General features: G+C 36.9%; 1 long non-coding RNA gene across 1 annotated transcript in view; it reads left to right on the forward strand.

The window, feature by feature from the left end:
* Positions 1-21359, forward strand: part of LOC140153016 (uncharacterized) — a 96467-nt gene that overhangs the window by 16296 nt on the left and 58812 nt on the right. Inside the window, exon 2 of the long non-coding RNA XR_011859059.1 lies at positions 854-962. This is a non-coding gene — a long non-coding RNA (uncharacterized lncRNA). The remainder of the gene's footprint in view (positions 1-853; positions 963-21359) is intronic.

Raw genomic sequence — 21359 nt, forward strand, 5'->3', positions numbered from 1 at the left:
TCAAAAATTTGAACACGGGTCACACGTTTTTACTGATTTTTTGCCTATATTTTAAAAACTAGGCAAAATTTCGAAAAAATAAAAAAACACTTTCCAGATTTATTTGTCTAAATTAATAAAATTCATGTTTTACAGTTTTTGATTTTCAAATAATTTTTTTATGGCGGACCAAAAATGTTTGGTCAAAAAAGCCGTTTTTTGTGATTTTCTCGAAAATTGTACTTTTTGAGCCAAAACTGACATTTTAAATGGATTTATGAGCTCATTTCCGTTCAAAAAATGTATACTTTTATATACTTTACATAAATAGTTTTCGAGTTATGAGGTGAATAATAATGGCTAATTAGTGATCCTGTGTGCCTCCTTAAGTCCATACACCCAGAGATTAGAGCTGAAAAGAGCCATATTTGGAAACTCCTCTCAATCTACACACCCCCGGGCATACCACCAGTACATACACCTCCACCCGAAAATCACTCATTGGACATGCTGTGAAGGGGGTGGGTTGTTGGCATGGTCACACTGCCACTACTTCTGGCAGTGCTTACCGCTACTAAGACCAAGTTCACTGGCGTACATCCGTACATCCGACAAAATGAACACAGCTCTTGAGATATTGACAGAAGATTTTTTAACATAAGGTTTCTAAAAGTGTAAGTAAACTTGCAATTGGCTTGTAAACTACATGCCTATCCTGATATCGGTCTGGCGAGGGTATCAAGTTTTTGTCCTTTTGTCCCTTAAAGAAGTTTACTTTTGAGGTTGCCACACAGGATTTAAACTTATTTTCATCACGTTCCCAAAAGCTTTCATCTTGTATCATTGCAAACTTTGTGTGTTTTTTGGTTTGCAGATATGGCATCCTGGAGTGTCTGACAACTGCAAAACCACATCATATTCACCTCAAGTGTAGATTTTACCAATCCAGGAATTCCAATGTTCAGTGCAAAATTGCCTGTATGGTATGTAGCTTGCAGTATGTAACTGCACCTTTTCTGCATCACGAAAAAAGCAACAATTATTTAAGACTGCAAGCCGATTTGATCATTATATATCTCTTATGTCTGTGCATAAAACAGTGCAAATGAAATTTGTCGCTATGTGAATGTAAATTGCTATCCTTGCAGCATCAACTGCTAAACTTACGAAGAGGTTTAATACATTGTTACAATAAATTCTCTTCAAGATCAGTGTTTTAAGTCCGATTCAGATTCCACATCACGGCCACAATATAGTACCGTGATGAAATCTGAGCTAAGTTTTTACGAGCTTGGCGGTGAAAATTCTCATCGCGTGATAAGAGTTGAACTTTGTTCAATTTTCTCTCTCTCTCTTGTGATATCGCGCGCGGCCATGCATGCTAGTGATTGGCTGATGGAAAATCACGGTTGGCAGAAGTTCCAGAATGACCATTAAAAAGGGGATTCAGACTCCATATTGCGACCGCGATATCGCAATACTATTGTTGCAGTACATATAAATAATAATAATAATAAATAATAAATTTTGGATTTATAAAGCGCCTTTCTCCAGATCTTAGAGGACTCAAAGCGCTGTAATTTCGCTGCAATGGTGAATCATCACAATCAGATCGCATCAACTAGGTTGCTGCCGAACGGCGCACACCTATCCGCATTTAGATTGTAACATCCACCAATTATCTGTGCAGCTCCCCAAATTCCATTGGGTGAAGGAAGTTTTGATAACCAAACAACTAATCACCGATTTTTGCGATTTTGGAGGAAACCGGAGATCCCGTGAGAAACCTGCGAGAGCGAGCATGGAATCGGGATAAACCAAGTGCACATGAGTCCTTGGGCGCGCCGGGCTTGAACCCGGGACCTCAGTGGTGCAAAGCGAGGGAATTACCGCTGCGCTAACTCGCCCTCCCTGCGCGATGACCACAAAAAATCATCACAGCATCATGCAATGGTGTAATATGGAGTCTGTATTGGACTTAATCCTACCAGGGATATCTCTGATCCTACCTTCATTTTGATGTCTCATTTTGAATTATTTAAATCAGACTCCCGGTATCAGGCCATGTTTGCCATTAATGTTCAGTTTAATATTAAAGCAAGCACATTAATGCTTGTTCCAAATACTATATTTTTTTATATGCACAAATATCTGGAAGCATTTTAGTGTCTGGTTTAGCAAATCACTGGTAATCCCTTTAAAACAGGCTTCAGAAACAAACTGATGTGGTTCATCTGCTTCTGAACCAGTACCTGACCAAGTTCAATGATTGAGCTGGATGTGAATAGTTTTCACCACATACCAAGACACACTTGGCAATTGAGATAAGAGTAGCCTTTTACCCCAAGGGATCTAGCTGTCCAAGGCCAATGTGAAAATTGGCAGCCTGTGATCACAGCAGACCCTAGGGTCTATGCTGTAATCAAGGTCTGTGATTATCATTCATGCTTGACCATTCATGATAATGTTGTGGAAAGACAGATGTTTATGTGCATCATCTGCAGGATCATATGTGTAGGATCAATTGTGTCCATACACAGTGCATATTAAATACAGGCCTGTTTGAAAGGAGACAAGAGAAACAGTGACCTTTGTGTTTAATGCATATCAAGTTAGATATTGGTCGAAAATAGGCCTGCACATTAGTATCCAAGCTCAAGCAACACCCATCCCCAGCAACCGACCTAATCACAGCTTTTTTGCCATGCAGTCTGCAATGCAATTGTTTCAGTGCATATGGTTAAAACTGAACCAAATCTATTTGCAGAATTAAACACTGGTGTTGATTGACTCTGTTTTTATAGATACACATTTTGCATAAAAATGTAAGGTGTGCCATACTTTATTCATCTACAACCAGTTGTATAGATGTATGGTACCAATATCTGTGATGGTATACACACCACACTGTGGGTATTCTACATGTATCTCATAAAACTATTTTGTGCTACATGAAGTTTCAGATGTATACTGTGATTAGAATCCTGACAAGTCATATTAGCCAAACCCCTAACCCCCACAGGGTGTATCTTTTTGCTTCAAGGCTGGTTATTTTTAGGCAAGAAGCCAAGCCATGGTTGCCTCTATCCTGTGATCCCCATTGACTGGGTCAAGACATTTGATAGTAGTCAATTAGTGGCCAACCAATGAGATGAAAGCCTGCAATGTCACTCAAGAGAATCATCAAAACAGACCTGTGGTGTGAGCAGATAGATGGGAAGATGCTATACCACTTGTTGGTGTTTGTTTGGTCTTCACTTTGCCTGCAGTCCTGCACCGATTTTCAAGATTTTCAATATTTCATAGGTCTTTCTTTTGAAATTTGGTAATTTTGGCACCTTCTTCTGGTTTTTGTAGCTGGTATATGGCATATCAATAAATTTATGTTTTCCCTACCTTTATCTAATCACTTCCATGATCTAAGGGACCTTCACCTTGATATTTTGAAGCAAATCCTATCTAATGTTTATATCATTTCACATTTTGGCTTGATGTGGAACTGAATCTTGTCTGTTTAGTTCATAATAATTATTGGATTTAATAGTGTTCTGGGTTACAGCAGTGATTTCCAAAAGAACACAGCAGTGCAAAAATGGCGCTAGCTGCAACTGACAAATTGGAATTCAAATATAATAGCTTGGATGCAGCATAATATTTAAATATTATTACATAGCCATAGTGATAGGTGTATGTAACTTTGTGAGCTTTAATTATGCTGCAATATGTATCATACATACATAGGTATAAACAGCAGTTATCCAATAAGGTGCATGCCCTCATTAAATCTTGTTTTAATGATTTCCTGGAAATAACAAGGAAATGCAATAATGACCACACAAAGTTATTGTCATGGCAACCAAAAGACCTGTAGAACAGTCAAGTTTATAAACTGAGCAAGGCCACTGCCATGGACTACATTGATTGACTCCATATACATGTCTAATAGGGATGCACCATTAGACTTCAAGGGGGTTAAGAAGTTTTGAAAAAGAAAAAAACTTCCCCACTACATGAGCAAAAAAAAAACTTTCCCCACCAACACTAAACAAACCCACTTTCCCCACCTAACTGTGTATAAGTGCATGAAATTAAAAAAACAAAAACTTGCTGCCGAGTGGCGAAAAAAAAATTCACCGACCCCAACTTCCTAACCCCCCCCTTGAAGTCTAATGGTGCGTCCCTTATATGGGGAATGTGTACCATTCTCCTCCTGAAATATTGTATATTGTGGCAACTTTTTTACCTTAAATCCTTTGCATTGCTTTATACAAGCACAGGAGTTGTTGAACGACTGAACAATCCAATCTAGCCCTCCTGCAGTATAAATTGAATGTTAACTTTTCTTGCTACCAAGCACTCATACATACAAATCCTGAAAATAGTGCATTTAACATGCAATGGTATCTAAGGGACCGTTCATAAATACTTTGGTGGGGGGCTGGGCACTTGAAATTTTTGAGTCAAAACTTTTTGACCCCCCTCCAGAGAACCATAAAACTTTTTGACCCCCTCTTTAGACATACAAAACTTTTTGACCCCCCCTTACATGAGGTTAAAAAAGGTCTGGGGAGGGGGCTACTCCATTTGTGCAAACTCAGTCACAATTTATAGCCTGCATGTTTGTTCATACATTTATTTATAATAGGCCTGTTTCCAAAAAACATGAAAGTTGAAGGTGTTTTTCACATGCTGTGACTTATATGAAGTTTAATTTCAATTTATGCATTCTAATTTTTTGAAAATACATGTTTTATTCTTATAACCAATAATTAAATAAATAAAAGTAACACAAAAAAGGGAAATTGACAGTGGCGTAGCTAGGGCTTGTGGCACCCAGGTCTAAGGATAGGTGTTGCTCCCGATTCTTGTAATAATTATTGCGCCCGGAGCACAAAGGGACTACCATTAATTAATTTTGGTTATAATGAAGTTGAATATTGGTCTTAAATTGATCTTTCAAATGACTTTGATCTTTTATGCGAAAAATTTGACTTTCATCGCTTAGAGGGGCGCAGAATCAATGCTGAATTGGTCAATTTGGCGCCTCCTAAGAGTGGCGCCCAGGGCACATGCCCCCACCTTCTCCCCATCCCTATGCCACTGGAAATTGAGAGCAACATCTGGGCACATACTCAATTTAATACTTAAGACTGTTTTATCAGGGGCATAGCCAGCTTTCTTGGTCAGGGAGGCAAAATATAAATTTTGGGTCAAAGACAAAATAAATGCTGGTTGCATCATTTTATCAGTGGGATACATACATACCCTTTTCTTATAGTGACTGTAGAATACATACATGTAAAGTCTTTGAGATTCCAAAAAGGCTTTAATGGGATACTGGAAATGAGCGCGCGTAGCGTGCCAAAAAATGTAGGTCTATTTTGCACTATTTTGAGCCATAATCGGGTAAAAAAGGGCTTTATTAGTACATATGCTTGCCAGTAGCGCCCTAAAAAATTTTGTATGCTCTTGTTCTTTTGGTATTTTCTTGTTAAAAACTTTTTGACACCCCCTCCCTTAGTAACCAAAACTTTTTGGTCCCCCCATTCTGCAACTCAAAACTTTTTGTGTCCCCCACACTTTGCCCAGCCCCCCCCACCAAAGTATTTATGAACGGTCCCTAAAAACAGCCACCTTATTAAAGCTGCAACCTGTTGCGAGTTCACTACTTGAAGAAAGGAAAATGTATTGAATACCAGTGACAAGGGAGGTGTATTCCAATCATTCTGCAATTTACCTCCTAACATGTCCAGATCAAAAACACAATGGTTACTTCCCATCAGCTGGGTATGTTACTATGGTAACACAAAGATGTCATAGTTGTCATGACAGTAAGGAAATTTCTAAAGACTTCTTCACTGTTGGATGCTCTGCTATATCTGTGGGGATGGTCCTTATTAGCATAGGTTGTTAATATTGATAGGCCTCCCTTTAACATGTTTAAAATCACTGTATAGTTTATGCAGCAATTAAATTACTGCAGGACTTCTGATTTGAAACAGAAAGTAGCCACTGATAGCATGTAGCAAGGGCGGATCCAGGACTGCTTCCCCCCGGGGTGCTCTAAAAAATCTGAAATGTAAAAAATGTGCGCGAAGCGGGCATCGCGTCGCGCTTGCGCGACGCAGGGGGGGTGTCTGAGGGGGGATAGAAGTAAGAAACTTTTGCAAAATGAAGACCTACTTGAAGCGATTTGGTGGACCATTTTGTCACTATTAGTGTGTAAAATTTTAGTTTGAAAAAGCCGAAATTTGTGAAATGACGGGGCATGAAGCCTTTTCGTGGACAAGTTTTCCCGCTAATTGTTGTAGGCCTGAAAATGGTTTTAAACATAAATTGGCAAATGTTTAAAACAGGAGCTATTATGGCTACTTTGTTTATGCACTACGCAGAGGGGGGGGGGTGTCTGAGGGGGGATGTGCCCCCCTGAGAAGTAAGAAACTTTTGCAAAATGAAGACCTAATTGAAGCGATTTGGTGGACCATTTTGTCACTATTAGTGTGTAAAATTTTAGTTTGAAAAAGCCGAAATTTGTGAAATGACGGGGCATGAAGCCTTTTCGTGGACAAGTTTTCCCTGTAATTGTTGTAGGCCTGAAAATTGTTTTAAACATAAATTGGCAAATGTTGAAAGCAGAAGCTATTATGGCTACTTTGTTTATGCACTACGCAGAGGGGGGTGTCTGAGGGGGGATGTGCCCCCCTGAGAAGTAAGAAACTTATGCAAAATGAAGACCTAATTGAAGCGATTTGGTGGACCATTTTGTCACTATTAGTGTGTAAAATTTTAGTTTGAAAAAGCCGAAAGCATGAAGCCTTTTCGTGGACAAGTTTCCCTGTAGTTGTTGTAGGCCTATAAATTGTTTTAATCATAAATGGGCAAATGTTGAAAGCAGAAGCTATTATGGCTACTTTGTTTATGCACTACTGAGGGTGTCTGAGGGGGATGTGCCCCCTCAGAAGTAAGAAACTTTTACAAAATTAAACCTAATTGAAGCGATTTGGTGGACAATTTTGTCACTATTAGTGTGTAAAATTTTAGTTTGAAAAGAGCAAAAATTTGTAAAATGACGGCCCGTCCATGAAGCCTTTCATGAAGTCTTGGACAAGTTTTCCCTATTATTGTCGTCTAGTGACTTTGGTGACAAAATGTAGGCCTAATAGCCCCGGAATATCGGCGGGCCCGCAGTAATTTTCACAAGCTTTTGGTACGAGGATCCGCCTTCAATCAAGCAATGCCTAAAATAATTGCAGGCCTATAGGGCCTATTATAGGACCTATCCGATCGACCCGACTGTGCGGTCTTTAGGCATGGACCTATACTCATACGTGCAATTACTTTTAACTTTTTCTCTCCTCGATCCTCCTTTTCGCCTTTTCTCTTCTCTCTTTTCTCCTTTTTTTTGTACCTCTTTTCCCCTTTCTCTTTTCTTCTCTCATTTCCTCTTTTTGTGGGAGAAGGGCCCGCTCCCCCTAAACCGCGCCTGCTGTAAAGTTAGGGGTCTAGGGTGTTGGAAGGGCAGCGTCCCCTGCCTAGGAAATTTGGCATTTCTGAACTCAATTCAGCGATTTGGTGCATACTTTTTCCTTCCTTTCTTTCTCTCTTTTTTTTTTTTTTTTTTTGCGATTCATACCCCGGGGTGCTGCAGCCACCAAAGCTCCCCCCTGGATCCGCGCTTGGCATGTAGTGCATTTTCAGTACATAGCCCTACATACTATTTACTGTACACATATGCAATATCCAAACATGATCACAAGGTGCCTTTAAAATGCATTATTACATTTATTTATGTACCTAGGCCTAGGTGAGTCCAAAGCCTGGTCTAAAGCAGGTGAAATGTACAGAATTCACATAGTACAACATCTCAGTTTCAAATAATCATAACTGTGATATAGGAAATTTCTGAAATTCCTAATAAGAGTTTGTGATAAAAATTATCTACAGAGCAAAGTCTTCATTTTCCAGCTAGGCCTAGACAGCTAGGTTTTGATGCTAAATATTTATAATAACATCAATGATTAGAGGTCATATCTGTCTGATTGCTTCAACCAAGCCCATCACTTGTTGAGCAGACAGGTGGCTTTGAACTTCAATTCATTGCATTGCAAGTTGACCTCTACTTCTACCTATACTAAATCAACTCCCCAGCGACCCCAATGATAGATGTCAAATTATCTCCTGGTATGTGCTCAAATAACATCCAAGAAATGGGGTATAAATAACAACTGAGCACAAATTTTCATGGTAGAGTGTTGTATTGAAAAAAGCAAATCAATGTTGATTCATTCCAGTATTATTTGAGGGGGAATTATTCATTTATTCCTGGCATTTATTATGCCATTCTGCTTCCACCAAATGCAGCAGTGCAGTGTACAGTCTGCTGAATTCTTTTACCACAAACTTCACTAACTACTAACTGGTGAATTGCAACAGAGCCCTCTATTGGTCAGCACTAACCATGTTCAAACTTTTTAAAGGTACTTCGCTGTAAAGCCCAACCTTTAAAATGCACATGCAGGTATTTTGATGAAAACAAACATTTTCAGCAAATGTTGAAAAACATTCACAAGAATCCTGAGGAGAGTACATTAGATCACAAATGTTTTGAGGCATCCCTAAAAAAATCATGAATCATTTCAAAATATCATCATCAAATATGGCTTGTGCTTGGGCAACACAATTAATCTCCAGTTTACATTGTTTAATTAATCATCATTGGCATGTAGGCCTATTTAAAAGGGTGTAGGCTATCACAGATACTCAACACAATGTTGCCAGCTTAAAAATGAAAAATCCAATTTTGTTTTTCATTATATAATTATAATATAGGCTTAAATGCACAATTCTACAGTACAGGGACACTTCAACAATAGACACGGTGAACTGGAAAAAGTGAGTTACTATATATGGCTTGAATATTATGATTATTGTGATGAATGAATAGAAGACTAAACTGATTAGGTTATGTGTATTGTAACCATTTTCATATCTATGACGTCAGAGATAAGTAGACCTAGTAAACAACCTGATTACAATTCATGGAGTTATCTCTAGCTCTGTTCTGCTGGTCAAAGTACAGACAGAGAGGGGAGTTCTGTATTATGTCTCAATATTATTTTGTCTGAACCAAAGAGGTGGCAGTGTTTACTCAGTACCACTGAAATGGCCTGATAAGTTGGAAAATTATGTCCTGTTTGATTAGTCAGCATGGTCAGTTTGTTGGTCAGTCTGCCTGTTGGTCAACTACAAACTGACCACTGTGTGATTGGTTAATAGTAGCCTTGATGTGACCAAACAAGATGTTGTGATGGTAGGGATTGACTTAGAAGTTTTGTCTGGGTATTCAAGTCCTGGTGGTTTCACAATTGAGTATTTTGGTTTTGAATAAAATTCACCAGTCTTGTGTCCTCCCTGCATCAAAGATGTTGCCAGTGTTGGATCAGGGCAGTGCCACAGGAAAATACTAGGCATGGACAATAGGGAAGTTAACATTCATGAAAACAAGTTTGGTCTAACAACACCAAGAAAAAACAAGTTTGGACTAACAACACCAAGGAACAAAATGGTTTCACAAAGTCTCATTTAGTATCTTGTTGGTATCTTAATCTATTATTGGTATGAATTAATTGTTTTGATCAGAGCTCTTCATAGAATTTTAGTAGATTTATGGGAATTATTAACAGGTCTATCTTGTAGGGGTGAATCAAGTAATAATGTTCTATCACTCAGTCAGAAAACCTGTTTACTCAGAGGGCTTCTGTTCAGAAAAACTGCTAGTTACATGTAGAAGGCCTGCTACTCAAAAAAATTCTTACTATAGCGGAGTGTTTAGAATTTTAAAATGTTAAAAGACCCAATCATTAAACAAGGAAATCTTTAACACATACAAATCATTTATTTAACTCATGTTGCGATTACAGATATTTGAGGATGTAAGCAGTAACCTGTTATTAAACCAACTGCTGTGTTTATTTCAAGCTATGAGATAGTGTGTCTGCTCATCATTAATAACAGGTGTTTATTAAACAAACACCCAGAGAAGGGCACAGATACTGAGGAACAGCATGAGACATCCATGGTGGCAACCAGTTGGTACAATTGTTTATTTACACTCATCACTTTCTTTCATTTCGTATCATTTTGAAAATAAATTGAATGTGACACAGACAAATGATGATGATGATTGTGGTTACGTCAATAATAATAATAATATTCAAATAAAAATGATGATAATAATAATGATAAAAATTATGATAATAAGGATAATTAATAATAAATAATGATAATAAATAACAATTAATGATATTAAAATAACAACAACTGTTAACAATTTGAATAAGTTCATCAGGACTGTTATATTTCACATTCAGTTGGTAGACCTATTATCTTTTGCACAGAAGATGAAACGTCTAGTGAGGCAACATTGAATTCCCAGATTATTCCCAAAATGGACAAATTCAGCATTAAATTAATTTTGAAATAATTGAAAAGAAAGTACTGTAACTAAGTAAATAGTAAAAGTCACAAGTAACTTCAGTCAGTGGCTATTGATAGTCAGTGAATAAAAGTTAACTGACTGTATTAAAGCATATAAAACAGTGGGCTGTTGAACTTCACAATGACTAAGTTGGAACAATTGATTGAACATTGGCATTATCACGATTGTATAATGTAGAGTGAGTGGGATCTATGAATAATCCTATCTCTGACAGAGATCACAATTCAGATCATGTGATTCAATTCTTGGGCAACCGTTGCAACACAAGCACTCAGCCGTCATATCCGGACATTAAATATCACCATTATCAGTGCTATACTTGCAAAACTCTAATGGTTGGGTGATTTGAAATAGTACACCAGGATTTGAACCCTGTACGTGACATGGTTATCAGTTTAGCCTAGACATATTGAATGTTACATACATACATTTTCTCCATGTGAAGTAGAACCGTAGGCTTAGTATAGAGCTTTTAGTTCCAATACATTTTTATGTTCTAACTTTTGAGTAAAAACTTTATAGCTCATCTATATGAAAATAACTCTATAAACAGCAAGTGGATAAGTGTGAGACCGAACATCTAACTTAGGTAAGAAAAAAACCTTATGATAGATGGGGTCATGTTTGGGCTACACCACATCTGACATCAAAATCTAAAGCATAGTTTTCTGCTCCATCCCTAAAGTTGTAGGCCCTATTATGATGATATTATAAAATGGCAAATACATGAGATTCTTTCAAACTTTACTTTTCCCAAAAAATAAACATCATGTGTTTGTTGACTACATTCCATATAGTCTAGCTCAAACTGTTGTCATTTAAGATTAGATGGATGAAATCTTGGAAATAATTTTGAAATAAATAAGCCCACTATGCCACCTCCTACTGTTGACTCAAATACTCCCTACCCAAATCAATGAATACACTCTTTACTTGTTCACTATACAAACTTACCATTGTAAAGCACAGCAATTTAATTTGGGGTTTCTTTAAAAGCATTGACATGATAATCACCAGAAACAAGTTTTCTTTAAAACCATTATCACCAGGAAGAAGTGAAAGTATTTGTCCTCTCCCTCATCTACATTAACATATTGGGATTATGCTAATGGACTGGAATCTGATTTAGCTTTCTCATATAATGATTGGTTTTCCTTTTGATAATTTAAATCATTTGCAACTCAAGATTTTTTATTAAAATGGGTAAACCCCTTGGGGGCCAGCTCCTTTTCTTTTATCCAATTTTCCCATGTTCATTTTGTATGGCTTCATTTGCTAGCTTTTGTGAAGGTATTTAAATAGCCATAATTTTCAAGTCCTATTCTTTTGTTATGGTTTCAGGAGCCAGGGAGAGGGATTTTGGGGTGTAAGGGAATGTCAACAAACCATATTTAAAGGGCCAGCTGCTTGCAGAGTTGCCAGAGTTCTCCAGAATTTGTACAATTGGGCTGCTTTTGAATCATCTATCACCAACCTTAATGTGTGTATGTATGAAGGGGCAGGGATATGGAAGGGTTGAACTTTTGTTCACAACACAATGTTGCTCACCTGAAATTGGTTGCTTTATATGGGCTACAACCTTTTTTTTACCTTCCTTATAGTAATACTAGCAGAATGATGCAGTTTGAAGATTGATTTGACAACTTTTGACTTGTCAACTTTTGTCCCCACCCCCAGATGGGTGGGACTTGTGCAAACTCCCAGGCTATTTCTCTTGGCTTATGCACCTGTCAATGTTCTGGCAGAATCTGGCTCCTGGGTACCCAGGGATGACTGGGACTTGTGCTAAGGTTGAATTTTCCCAAGTCCCCAGCCAATGGGACAATATTTGTGTGGGACCCCCCCCCCCCGACCAAGTCCCAACCCCTACTAGCTGGGCAATGGCTGAAACCCCAGCCTTTTGCCAGGCCCAGGTCCCCTCCAAAAATTGCACTTGGTCAGCTCCCCGGGTCAGCTCCCTAAACAAGGCCACATGCCTGGCTATGTAGAGATTTGTGTCAACTCCCTGTCCAAATGGCAAATGTTGTCAACTGCCTGGCCATCCCAGTTACCCACGGGCCTGGGGTTTCATTTGACAAGTGCATACATTTAGGTTGTAGCCCTGGTTGTACTCTGGTTGTAGCCTAAACAAAGCAATGAATTTTGATGCTTTTGAGAGCTGTTCTATTTGCTGTCGAAGTTATGTAATAATCGTATAAACTACCATAGCAATTATAGATGAATACAATTTTTGAATAGATTGCCCTGCACTACAAGCAGGTTGCACTCATCACCTGTGTATGTCTGCAATCATAGATTGAATACCACTCTTTTCAAAGATTCTAATCTTACAGGTGCGAGTGATGGCATAGTATTAAACGGCATGAAAGTTGTAGTGCAGAGCGATCTATTCAAAAATTGTATTCATCTATTGCCATGATAATTAATCCTGTTCATTTATGTCCTGTTACATCATCACTTCCACAGCGAATTGCCTACAAACCCGGCCTACAAATTGTACTATTTGAAAACTACCTCTTGGCTACTTACTGCCCAAACTTTAGTGTGACTTTTCTGGCAACCCTGCAACAAACTATGAACAAACCCATGTGCTTGGGCTTCATTTGACAGCCTGTAGCAGCGTCATGCAAACAACCCAACCAATAAAAAGCGCTGCCTTTGTTTTGTTTATTTGAAAACATTATGGTTGGGAGATGTAATATCCAGAATGCATTCATTGCCATACCAATACATGTGGCATTATCATTTTCTTGGGATCATGTGTGAATTCCACAAATTGACATGGACAAGTGAACATAAAAGTAACCACAAAAAATTAAAATTACAAATTTGATGTAGGATGTAGAATCCACATGATGAGTTGATAATAAAATAAGCTGCATTTACTTTATTGGATTATTTTCTTCCAAGTATTGGAATCCTGGAGAAATGAAAACAATGTGTAGGCATAATAAGCCTGTGTTAACTCAACAAGTTCAACGACTTGTTCTTCAATATGTTTTTTTTTTTTTTTCTTCAAATATTGCTAATTTTAACTCAAAGTTATACCAGCAGTGGACTTCATAATCATGAAGGATCGGTTTCATCATGTAATTGAGAAAATTATCATATTTGGACACCGTTTATAATCCAGGAATAATTTTTTTCTTCTAGATTGAAGACCTTCATTGGTTGAGTTTGTACTCCGCAAATAGTCATCCTCAATTTCTCATATTCCAATCTTGATATTATTATTTTGTTCCAGCCAAGCATTTTGTGATCACTATCGGAATTTCAGTTTTTCTGCTGTGTGGTGGCCAGCCAGCCAGCTTGTGCTTTCTTTGCCTGATGGTTGTTGACAGTGTAAACCTCAAGCTTGGCTGGGCAAATATTAAACCCCATATACCAGGGAACTTGTATTTGATGTTTTACGCTTTATGCATGGGAGCAAGTTGGCCATGGATACCACACTGTACCGAGAACTTGTGGAAAAATTAATAAAATTAATAAAATTTATATTATGTGTAGGTCTACACTGCCAGTAATTAAGGAAATATTAAAGAAAAATTAGTAATTTTTCATAGATTGACAGGCAAAAAAGTTTCAAAAATCCATTAACTTCTTTAGAATTTGATCATCTGCATATGACATGATGTTTGTGAAATTTTGGATTAAATTAATAAATTGCATCAAAATTTGTTGTTTTGTTGTTGTTGTTGTTGTTTAGTTTTAAAAAATTACGTGAATGTTAGAATCAGTTAATTCAACTATATTGGAAATCAACTGTTGGATTTCAATATGATATGATACTATTAATTAATAATAGTTAGAAGGTAAAAGACCAGGGGTATAAGAACTTTAAACTGAATTGGATGGTTCTTTCGCAAATTTCCAATTTTTTCAATTCTCTCAATTATCCCCCGAGCCAATCAATCAAGTGAATCTGTGTACAATGTACTATTGTTGTAAAATTGTGAATTATGACTTCTAGCCAAAACTTTTGTCATTTTTTTTCTGGTATACCATGACTCATCTATCTAGAAGAAAAGTGGCAAAGTGAATCCAACTGGTGTGTAGAGTTGATTCAGATGTAAATTAGCTGCAAGCATGACTGGTTAGTTTGGTCTCTGCACCATTCTATAGAAATGCATACAAGCGTAGCAAATCTAGGATATTTTTGAACTAGTCTATTGTTGTTAGAAGTCTATTGTTGAGATTGTTTTGTGTGTGTGATGGTATGAGCTCTGCGTTCCTATACATCCAGCTTGTTTTGTGCTCGGTTACGCTTTAAATCGTCAACAGACGACGAACGTGCTACCACCATTGGTTGGATGCATCGGCATTTTGTAAATCACTCGTTTCGTCGGTTGCCAGCAGTTGGTGTGTAATTGAATAGGCATTGTTTACGCATTTTTAAAAATTCGGTTCGCTTGTTAGCTTAAATGGTAATTTAAATTTTAAATTGACTGGTGTGTGCCGGGGTGTGCGCATGCAAGTGTATGGTGTTGATGATGAATTGCAAAGATTTGCTGTAAAGTGTGAACTATTAATTGGGTTCTAGGCCTATATGATCATTAATTGGCAGTCAACACCATGCACGTGCTTACCCAGTTTTGGGGTCCTGTACTAATTTTTCTGCAGTATAAATAAGCCTAAATATATTGTGTTACAGCATAGACCTTATAAGGGATAGGATCTATAGTAACAGGTGCAGGTTCTCACAAAATCTAGGCCTACAGACAAAATCAAAACATATCAAACAAACACAAAGCATAGACCATATTCCTTTCTAGGGTCCATGCACAAAGTATGCAATTACAGAAATTAAAAGTTGTTAGTATGAGCACCTTGTGTGAATGATGAAGCTTACCTTCTATATTTTGGTTTTGTTTGTTTGTTTATTATTTTTTTCATGCCTGCATACATCCTTGGCATACATCATTACAGTTACATGTAGGCTTATATACCTGTTCGAACACTACACATACATCTAGGCCTACAATAAATTATTAGGCCTACATTAATAAGCTCAAATGAAATAGAATGAAATAACTTTATTTTAACTGGAAACAATCTGGTGAAAAGAAAAAAATGCTTGAATATGTCTCAATTGTTGTAAAATTACTAAAAAGAAATTTGGAACTTGCATTCCAAAACACATATTACTGTACCTCCATGCAAGATGCTATCTGCACAAATCGCAGAGAGAAATGTTTTCTCATTTTACCACCTTATAATCCCTTGTGGTTGTATAGATTTGACCACTTTAGAAAAAAATCGTGATATTGTTGACTGATTGAAATGGCTAATGACAGCCTATCTGATTCCACAGGCTTGCTATGAAGAGAGAAATCTGTGGGAATGTTTTGAAATGCAGATCTATGATGTGGTCAGCACAACAAGTGTTATAGAAGAGATGCTGTCATTATTAGGATAAAGATTATCCCTTTATGCCCTAGGGCTTATTGTGATTGGTCTAAAGTTGGTGGTGTAGAGCTAGGGATCATCTCAACATAATGGACTGTGAGATTGTCACATGGTTTAGTGTATAGTGTAGGTATTCTGCACCTGTGAATTGTAATACTGAGTACCATAGAAGCACAGGTCACAGACTATGGGCACAGGTAGGAGGATGTTTATATTACAACAGGTACTAGTATTTGGATATAATTTCATATTTTGTGAGGGAGTTAAATAGAATCAGAATCAGAATTTATTGACATTGATTCACCATATAGGCCTAACAGGTATGGTCAAAATACAAGACAACACTAAATACTACAACTATTAAATACAATTTTTAGTGAAAGATAAAGACACAATGAAAATAAGAAAATTACTATAAACTAGCACAATAATACTGTAACACTGAAAACTAATTACTTAAAAATACGAGAAGCAAAAAATTGAAAAAGTTTCAGTGTGTCAGCAAAAGAAATCGCTCTATGTGAACTAAGAAATGAAAACACTTGAAAAACTAAATCAATTTATTGATGATCGTAGATCAAATGCAGATTTAACATAATTAGCAACTACATGAACTGAAATATTGTTCTTTGCAAACTTTTGTGTAAAATATTACATGTACCATGGTTTATAATATAGGATCAAAATGAAAAAATGGTATAGCTCTATTATCATTATTTTTAAAAAGAAGGTCCATATGGAGCTAAAAGTAGACACTACAATGAGTAATTATACAAACAATTAATAATAATTTTTGAATAAGATTGAATATCATCACAAAAGAATTTATTACGTCAATGACTTTAACATGCCTTTAAATTAAAGGAAGTACTTTATTTTTGATATTGAAATGGTATAGCTGGGACGCCGCTGTTACGCTGACAGCACTGTTAGCCTGCTGAGTGATTGCAGTCACGTGGTAACCGTTTTGCCGCTCCTTTCTAAACAGATTCAACTCAATGCCCAATAACAATCACCCCAGAAGCACTCACTGAAAATAAGCCAGTCTAATGTTATTGTGAGCTAGCTTCACAATGGTTAAAGTTTGCACAGAGATTTGACGTCATAAATTGGGGCTAGCTATATTTGGAGAAAAATACACTTCTTTTTATAAATATATTATTAGTCTATTATCATGATTATAATTATTATGCATACTTGCTGCTTGAATTGAAATGAAAGTAATAGGATTACTGGAGCGGGCAAAAGTGTAAAAGTGAAAAAATTATATAACACAATATTGATATCATTATTTGTAATACTGATTCCCTTTGATGGACAGTGAAATTCATTTGAACCAAATGTCAAATCTGAATATGATATAATCCACTAAATGAAAACACAGGCCTGCACTTTTGTAAATGGTAAGTTATAGTTGGTGTGGCCTATTTGTTTTGTACTTGAGATTCTTACTTTTATGGGGGTGGGGGGGGGTGGGGTTAGTACAACTGCAGTTTCCACACTTTTCGAGTTACAACTCGGCAAACTAAACAAATTGTGCCTTCTTTAATACTGCCTCAGCAGTATTGGCAGAAGAATGGAGTCACCAACACAAATGAAAAACCTGATATTTTCGATAAAACATGTTTCTTAAATTTACCACTCGCAATTGTGTGCATGTTTTGAATTTTACCAGTGCTTGAGTTGAAGAGGAGGCAAAAATTGGACAATTCTGAGCATAGAAAGGTCCACTTTGGCTGTCTGGGTGTTCATGTGTATGGACACCTAATTATTAGAGCCTATACAAGCATGTCAAATCACCTTCAGTCAATTTATTTTGTGGGTTTGAATAGGTGAAAAGGAACTCTTTTTAAATGGTTTATTATGAAAGGGAAGTGCTATGCATTGTGAACACATTATTTTCTATTATTGCATAGCATGGTGATGATAAGGTGTAGCGTGATTTTTAGGTCACCAGTGCTCTGGTCAGTTTGTGTATGGATTAGGCAAACAAAATGAAGAAAGAAAGTGCACACATACCAAGTGTTTGTGAATTTGTATGATTGACTCCTTGTTTCTTGGTAAAATTGGTATTGTAATGCCCTTTTAAACCGACCCTAAAATCAATGAAAAAATAGGGTCACATTTTTTTTCCATATAGGCCTATTGGAATTTTCATATTTGGTATAAAATATACAAAAATGTTATGAAAATATTTTGCCTGTTTGTAAGTTGTACTGCACAACTCTGATATAAACACATCAAAAGAAATAAGTCCCCTCTGAAAATTTTGTCATAACATAAAAAGTAAAACTTTGTACCAATAAAACTTAACTTAGAAATAATTATATGATTGTTTACTAAGTGTTTTGTGAAAATGAAAGATGTCCATGACTTCATGGCTGAATGAACCCAAATTGAAGACAAAACTGCCCTTTCCAAAAGTCACAAAGTAGGCCTATACTTGTTGACTGCAAGGCATATTCAGCTACTTGCAGTTCGCCATTATGCACTATGTGCGGGGAGAGCCTCGAACTGGCAGCATACATGAATGGGAATTGAACTAGTCATAACGTTCTGTGTAAGGTTACATAATTCTTCCTTTCATGTATGCTGCCAGTTCGAGGCTCTCCCCACATAGTGCATAATGGCGAACCTGCAAGTAGCTTAATTGGGACAAGGAATGGAACTGGCCATCTTACAACTCTCTGTGCTGAACCAGAGCTCTGGTGCTGAACTCTGCACCAAGGGGATTTGCATGGCTGAATGATCAAGAATCGATACACATTACAGTAAATGTTCACTTGGTGAGGATTTTAAACTGCACTCAAACCACATGGGGTTTTCCATTAGTAACAAGCCATGAATCAACTTTTGTGACAAGCATAGGCCTACTTTGTGACTTTTGAAAAGGGCAGTTTTTGCCTTCAATTTAGGCTCATTCAGCCCTGAAGTCATGGAAATCTCTCATTTTCACACAGCACTTAGTAAACAGTCATATAATCATTTCAAAGTTAGTTTTATAGGTATATAAAAGTGAAACCTTACAATGTTATGAAGACATGTTCAGAGGGGGGACTTATTTCTTTTGATGTGTTTAGTAAAAAAACAAGCCTAAAAGACCCCATAAATCATTGTTTAAAATGGCATTTTCTGGTGAAAAAAAGAAAAAAAATAATCCACCGACTGATCCTGACTTTTATTTTTAGGCCTATTCAGTCTCAGGTGGCATATCCAAGATGCATTTTGTATGCAGATCTGTATTCTGTAGATTGACAAACTGAGTGTTCGCAGACAGGACAGTTATACTAGGTTTACAGCCATTCTCAAGATTAGTGTGTTCCAAAATCCAAGTTGAGATTATGAGAATGAATGAAGAATTGAATGAATGGATGAATGACCAACAAACAAACTGACTGACCAGTATTGTAATATTTATTCATTTAGCATCCAAGATCATTAACTAGAAAAGTGGCAGTTTTCATTAAGGTGGTTTTGTTTGCTTGCAATAAGGTAGGGTTGAACGACCCACAGATTATAATAATTATATCAAATGTTCAATTGCCTCAAAATCATGAAGCTCCCAATGGCCAAGTGGTTTAAGGCACAGGTCTCTCAAACCTGAGGTTCTGTATTCGATTCCCAGAGTAGGGTCACTTTTCAATTTTCCTCCTTTAATATTATGTAATATGTTATGGCAGCGAAACTGCTGAAATCTTGATATATGTGTTTATTTGAATTTTTTTTAGTATTCATGATCAAATTTAGCCAAACTTGCACTCTTCTTATCCATTCAAGTTGGCTAATTCACCCAGTCACCCACACACGGTATTGTTTCTTTTAAAATTGTGCAGTATCATGATCAAATCAACTTTGGCTATGAGTATGATCAGACCATATTCTATGAAAACAAAATAACTTGTGAACCTTTCAAACGTTTTCAGTTCATTCTCTTCAGTTTTTGTTAGTCAGCAGAGCAGGAAGTCAGCGTTTTGTTCACAAAAAAACAACTGAATGATTAATATCACATGTCATAGATTTATGAATGGATTAAATGACTTAAAATGATAGGGCTTATGTAGTGATATTAAATGTTATATTATGTGCCTGTTGACCTGTTAACTTAATGTTTGGGTTACCAATGTTCCAGGAAATTTTGACCTATCCCTATACCAAAAGTCCAAATTTTCAGCCAAATTGAACACAAATTGAGACAATCTTGAAAAAGTACTGTGACCTATCCATATACCAAATTGGCCCAGAAAAGGTGTCATTGAGCGTGTTTCTACAGAGCCAAATACCGTTTTGGAAACGGTACGGAACCGTTAATCACTCCTGTGGAAACAGCCTCCAACGCCTTTTTGCAACACCTTTTCAACGCCAACGGAAACCTCGTTGGAGTAGGTTTTTGCCGTTGACGAAGCGGGTAGATTTTCAGTGGAAACATACCTAAGTGGTAACTTGCCGTTTATTGCGCATAATCAGGCAAAATGGCTGTTAATCAACAGGACGACATGATAAAAACCTTAATAACAGCCTGGGCAACATAACAAGTCCAAACTATTTATGTAAAGCCACGTTTTCTCTGTGATTCGGAAAAACGAAAAAATTCACACAATTCGGGGTTCGCTCATGGAAATTTGTAAATGCCACAAAATAGTGAAAAACTGTATAAGGTGTCAAAATTTTCTGTTGATTTGCAAAATATAACAAGGAAAAGTGATTATTTAGCAGTAATCAACCATTGAACAATCCATTCTAGCATTAATTCTAGGCTTATATGATGCAAGATTCTGTCCATACTACAGTTAATAAAGGTATGACAAAATACACTTTTAAAACATGTTTAAAACATACGATTCAAATAACTAAAACCACACCTCCCCAAATTTGCAAAAGTATATAAAAAGTCCCAAAATATCACAATCCTGCGTGACACGGGCCTGGTTAGTACAGTTCACTGTACAAAATCTATGGACAGGCCCATTTGTAACAATCAGATATTTACTCAGTATGACTTGTGAGGAATAATTTTGATGATGTTCAAATATGTAGCAGGGGAAGAGGGGATTCGTAAAAAGTCAAAAGTCCCACTTTTTTCTGTAAAAACATTGAAACTGTTTTTACAGGAAAAATTCACACAAAGGTCCACTTTTTAGCTCCTGTACCCCCCCCCCCCCATTAATGCTAGATACGGGCCTGATGATTGTCTTTCATTGGAGGGTGTCACAATCTGAGGAACCACCAGTTGTAGCCTGACCATTAAAGGGACATTCCCAGATTTGGAGTAACAATTTTTGTTTTACGGTGCTTCTACATGTTGGTAAGTTAAAGTTGAGGAAATATCATTTTGAAAAGGTATTTTGTCAAGGTTACCATTAGACTCTTGTTGTGATCACAATTGAAATTATATATTTAGGTTTTAGCTTATAGCATCGGTATGAGAGTCCAACAACACATTATTCACACAGAATAGCATAAACCCTAATCTTAGAAC

The sequence above is a fragment of the Amphiura filiformis genome, chromosome 5, assembly GCF_039555335.1.
Source record: "Amphiura filiformis chromosome 5, Afil_fr2py, whole genome shotgun sequence".
Classification (NCBI taxonomy): domain Eukaryota; kingdom Metazoa; phylum Echinodermata; class Ophiuroidea; order Amphilepidida; family Amphiuridae; genus Amphiura; species Amphiura filiformis.